Source organism: Cannabis sativa, chromosome 7 (assembly GCF_029168945.1).
Source record: "Cannabis sativa cultivar Pink pepper isolate KNU-18-1 chromosome 7, ASM2916894v1, whole genome shotgun sequence".
Taxonomy (NCBI): domain Eukaryota; kingdom Viridiplantae; phylum Streptophyta; class Magnoliopsida; order Rosales; family Cannabaceae; genus Cannabis; species Cannabis sativa.
The window spans coordinates 37,896,371-37,902,370 of NC_083607.1; positions in this window are offsets into that span (position 1 = coordinate 37,896,371).

A 6,000-nucleotide genomic window follows, 5' to 3' on the forward strand; every position below is an offset into this window, starting at 1 on the left:
CCCTTACCCCATAAACTAAATACCAGTTTCTGACCAGACAGAAGAAGCAACTAGAGTGGATTTCTTTGTGGGACCGACCAGTTGCGAGCAATAGCGTCTTATACTTTCCCAAAGACCAATACACAAGTGATTCGCCATAGTCTAATCGATTGAGGAGAACAACCAATGACCGAGCTTGAGATGGAAATAAAGAGAATATTTCAAATATATTCTTCCTTTTATCTCCGCAGAAGGCCGGATTGATGCTTATTATCAATCCTTGTTGGAGCAACTACGGGAGCCCTTATGTGATGGCTTTAACACGCCCTCCCTCAACGTTGGAGAAATGCCCATACTATTGACCTATAGCCCCCTTTACGAGATGAACTCAACAGATAAGAGGGGAGGGACACATATTTATTATTTACAAAAAAATAGAGAAAGCTATTAATTAACCTATGGATTTCCCTCGCTTAACAACAGAAGAAAGATGAACTGGAACAAAGCGAACAAGGGATTCACGATTAGCGGATTAGCTAAATTAAGCAAGCAAAAGGCAAGGCATGAGTGGCAAGAATCAAGGGCCTGACCTGAGCTCCTACAACTAGGCTAGAGCAAAAGCAGAGGAGAAGAAGGAACACTAAAAAATGTTAAACACACGGATCAACCGGGGACCTCTTCTTCTTTCTGAGAGATTGAAGAACGAAACGCGCTTGAAGCAATTGAAGAGCTCGGCCGGGCCGTTCAATTGAATCAAGAATTGAAACAGCCATCATGGGTGATTCCGCAACTTTCAATTCCAATGGTAGATGAAGAAATAAGCTAGCCACTCCTCAAGAAGAAAAAAAACTAGGGCATACTCAGCAGCAAGGCAAGGGAATTTTTTCCCACTTTTTGGAAAAGAAGAAATCGAATGCGCAAATGTCAATGCATTTGACCAACCGATTGAGAGATTGGATTAATTACGCCCCTTAAAGATTCACTAAGCGGGAAGATGGATGCAACCAATTCAATTCGACCGCTTGGAACTCTTTTGACTCAAAAAGCTAATTCTCCCTTTGCCCAGACAGGACAAAACTTCCTGAACTTGTAGATCTATTTCTTACCTTTTCGCTTGAGCCGCCGAGCCGGCGAATAACTAAAAACTATTGGCTCACCTCACTCCCTCTACTCGAGCAAAAACACTTACCTATAGTCGTAGTATAAGTGTTCCTCTTTTTTCAGATGTGGAATTACGTATTTTTCTATCTGTCTACGGCCTGACATAAATCTATCCATATTAACCGACCAAGAGAGGCACCCAACTAAGAAAATATCTAGGTATCTTCCTTTGTTACATAAATTTAAATTGCATATAGGCAGTACTAGTCAAAGGGCGGGGTAAGCTTGACCAGCTCAGTAATTGGTGGCCCTTCCTTGACTTAGTGTGTAAAGACCGCTTAGTTTAATTTGGAAATTATCAGTTAATTATGTTTAATTGTGGAAAATTATTTATAGATATTTAAATAATTTTTTATGCTGTTATTATTGAATTCTGAAATGCATTTTATGTCATTTAGTGAATTTCATAATTTTGCATTTTCGGTGCCCGGCAACATGGAACTCGGTGTTTGGCTCAGTAAAATCACAACTTAGTATGTTAGTATTAGGGGACGGTTATTTAGACATTGGGAATGTCGGGATTGGTCGGGAATTTAGAATTTCCCAAAATACCCCTTTAGTGCCCTTTATGTCATTTTAGTGTGGAGGGGCAAAATGACCCCAATGATAGTTTGTCCTTTAGTGGACTTTATGTGGTGAAATTATATGGTTTTAATTGATAATTGTTAGCTGAATATAGGGTTGAGTTGGCATGATTTCCTTTATTTCAAAATTAGAAAAGTTAAAAGAAAAACAAAAATTTTCTCAAAGCTCTCTCTTTCTCTCTTGTTCGGCCCTCCTTGAGCAGCAAGGAAGTGGACCTTTTCTTAGTGATTCAAGCTCATTTTAGCAAGTTTTGTGATCTCTAATTGTTGGTAAAGTTTCTTGATCTTGCTCTTTTAGTTTCTTGAAATTTTGATGAAAAAGATGAGTGTTGCATGCTAGTTTTGTGTTGCTTGTTGCTGTTGTGTTTATATGTTGTATGCAGAAGTTTATTCTTGATTGATTGAGTAGAATAGAGCTAGTTTAATGTATGTTAGTTGCTTTGATTCAAGCTTGGAAGTTTTGGCTCAAAATTATAGTTTTCAAAGAGAAATTTTGAAATTGGTTGCTGTGTTTGTTGCATGAGTTTGAGAATGGTTTCTGCAGTGTTATTTTGCATGATTATGTAGTTTTATTTAGGTTTTGATGCTTGTAGGTGAGCTTTAGCCAAGTTTGAGTTTGAAACTCAAAGCTTGGAGCTCACATGGCATTTTTAGTATCTGTGTGTTCTGGGCTGTTTTGATGCTTTGGTTTTGTTCTTTGGGGTATTTAGAACAGGTCTGGAAGTTTTGGTGTGGTCTGGATTTGATTTGAGCAAGTTATGAATTTTTGAAAGTTTCCTGCGAGGAATCAGAATTCCGGTTGTGCATCCGGAATTTCGGATGGGGTTCAGGAATTCCCAGAACCGGAATTCTGGTTGTAGAACCGGTCTACCAGTTGGGGGATTTTCAGATACCCTAGATTTTCTCGTTTTTATGTTATTTGGGGTATTGTCATGCTTTTTATCGATAGGGAAACTTTTAGTTTCTAGTTTAAGTCCTCGGGAAGTGATTTAGCATATCACTTAATAGTGTTGTGATTGTTATGGTTTAGGAGCATGTAAACCGCCGTGCAGTTCGTTCCAGTCAGGTTGACCGGCACACCTGAATTCGGAATTGAGGTAAGATTAGTATAACAGTATGCATATATATTACATGTTTAGCGTGCATGTTAGGAAGCCTGTTAGATTACATTAGATATGTATATTGGCTTTGTACCATCCAAACATATCACATCGGTTAGGCTAGAGTATGACTAGTCGCTGGAGTATGACCAGTGAACCGAGTATAGGCTGATACTGTTGCACATCGGTTAGGCTAGAGTATGACTAGCAGCTGGAGTATGACCAGTGAACCGAGTATAGGCTGTTACTTGTCAATAGTACCGTCTTATGAACGTTCGGGACTCAGTATCGTGTGGGACACGACAGTTAGGGTTATGGTCAGGGGTATGGGCGTCTGATCATAACTTGGAATTTATGTATGATTATGATTATGCTTTTCTTACTGAGTTTGTCGACTCACAGTGCTATGTTTATGTGTAGGTAAGGGCAAGGGCAAGGCTGAGGAACCGTGAGAGCGAGCCGGTGAAGATTGTACATGTCGGGGCGGTTAGGCCTGGAGCGTACGATCCTCGGGACAACAGTGCTTTTGTAATTAGTCGCTAGGCGACAAGTATTTTGTATTAAACAGTAAACTTTTGTAAAGCTTTTTTTTAAATGGGATCCCACAATATTTTGTATGAAATATTTTATAAGTTTAATTAAAAAGCAAAAATTTTAATTAATCACGATTTCCATAAACCTCGGTGATTAGCATCGAGCTGCACAGTATGTTTAAAAATCACGTAATACGCCTATTGTAAAGCCCGCTTAGTTAATTTGGAAATTTGCAGTTATTTAAGTTAATCAGGAAATTATTTATAGCTATTTAAATAATTTATCATGGATATTTATGGAATTCAGATATGCATAATTATGTCTTCAGCAGTTTTTATATTTCGCATTTCCGGTGTCCGGTATTTTGGAACTCGGCGTTTGGCTCAGTAGAAATCACAACTTAGTATGTTAGTATTTTGGGGACGGGTTTAGACATTGGGAATGTCGGGAATGGCCGGGAATTTAGAATGTCCCAAAAATACCCCTTTAGTATGATTTTCATAATTTTATGGTGGAGGGGCAAAATGGTCTTTTTGCCCCATTAGTATTTTTGTCTTATGTGATTTATGAAATGGAAAATAAATGTTAAGTGTTTATTTTATTTATTTGTTGGCTGAAAATAAAATGTGTTATATGGCTTATATTCCCTTTTCCTCACTATTTCAACACTTAGTCAATTTAAAGGAAAATTTCAAAAACTCACACACACAACTCTCTCTCTCTCTTTCGGCCAAACCTTGAGCAGCAAGGAGGGGACTTTTCTCCTTGGATTTTGGCTAGTGGTTCATCATCTCTTAGGGTTCATCTCAAGCTAGGTTGGTTCATGTCTCTCCTCCTTTAATTTCTTGAAAAACTATGTGAAAAATGATGATGCATGCATGAGTTTTTAGTATTTGTTGCTGCTGTGATTTTGTTATTTTTCTAGGGTTCAAAGCATGATTATTTTGATGATGATTGAGTTGTTTGAATGCTTGTTAGTTAGGATTGTTCAAGCTCTTAGTTTTTATGTGAAAAAGTATGATTTTTGAAGGAAAATATGTGAATATGTTGCTGTGAAGTTGCTGGGTGTTTCTGTATGTTTTCAGAGGTGATTATATGCTTAGTTAAGTAGAATTAACTAGGCTAGGGTGCATGATAGTGGATTTAACCAAGTTTGAGTTCTTGAACTCAAAGCTTGGTCTTCAATGGTGAATTTTGCATGTGGGGTTTCTGGGTAGGTTTGATGCTCTAGAATTGTTATTTGGGACCTATGGAGGAGGTCTGGAAAGTTTGGGATCAATTGGGTTCGAATTGGTCAAGATATGTGATTTTTAGGTTGCTGCCTGCGAGGAACCGGAATTCCGGTTGAGCATCCGGAATTCCGGATGGGGTCCTGAATTTTCCCGAGCCGGAATTCGGTTGGGCAACGATCTGCCGGTTGGGGATTTTTCAGAACCCTAGTTTTCCTCGTTTTTGGGTCTTTAGGGGTATTGCCATGCTTTTTATCGATAGGGAAACTTTTAGTTTCAAGTTTTAGTCCCCGGGAAGTGATTTAGCGTGTCGCTTATAGCGTTGTGATTTTTATGGTTTAGGAGCCGATGTCCGTAGATTCGGCTTCGGTTCCGGTCGGGTTGACGGCACACACGAAATCGGAATCCGGAGTAAGATTAGTATAACAGTATGCATATGTAGATTACATGTTTAGCGTGCATGTAGGAAGCCTGTTAGATTACATTAGATATGTATTTAGGCTTCGAACCACCCAACCCCGTCACGTCGGTACGGTGGAGTATGACCGACGGCGGAGTATGGCCAGGTTCGGCCGATCAGTGACAACCGGTTGGTGGTTCGGTGCTATTGACCTATCCGTCGGTACGAGTGGAGTATGACCAGCAGCCGGAGTATGACCGGTTCGACCGATCAGGAGGATACTTGTCAATAGTACCGTCCCCTGAACGTTCAAAACTCAGTACCATGTTGGACATGGCAGTAGTGCTCGGTACCATGTTGGACATGGCAGTAGCGGGACTCAGTATCGTGTTGGACACGGCAGTCAGTTTTATGTATGATATTAGTATGCTTTTCTTACTGAGTCTGTCGACTCACAGTTTACGTTCATGTGTAGGTAAAGGCAAGGCAGTTGCTGATGGACCGTGAGCGAGCTTATGAGATTGTACATGTCGGGGCGGTTAGGCCTGGAGCGTACGATCCTCGGGACAGCACGGCTGAGATTTTGTAACTGTCGTTAGACGACTTTATTTTGATGTAAAAGTTGAACAGTAAAAACGTTTGTAAATATTTTTATAAATCGGGATCCCGAGACTTTTTGTAAAATGGTTTATAAGTTCAATGAAAAAGCAAAATTTTAATTAATCACGTTTTTCCATAAACCTCGTTGATTAGCAACGAGCTGCACAGTACGTTTAAAAAATCACGTAATACGCCTAAGATAGTTAGGGTGTTACAATTTGGTATCAGAGCCGCCAGGTTGTCTTCCGAAGATCGTCACGACATGTACAATCATCATCAGCAGTTAGCTCGGTTCACGGTTCAGTAAGCCTTTATTGCTTTAGTAGATTATTTTATTCAGTTATGGAAAAGAAAAGTATGTTAGGAAGCATGTTAGTAGCCTGATAGTAGAATAGGCGCATGTTTCATTTCTA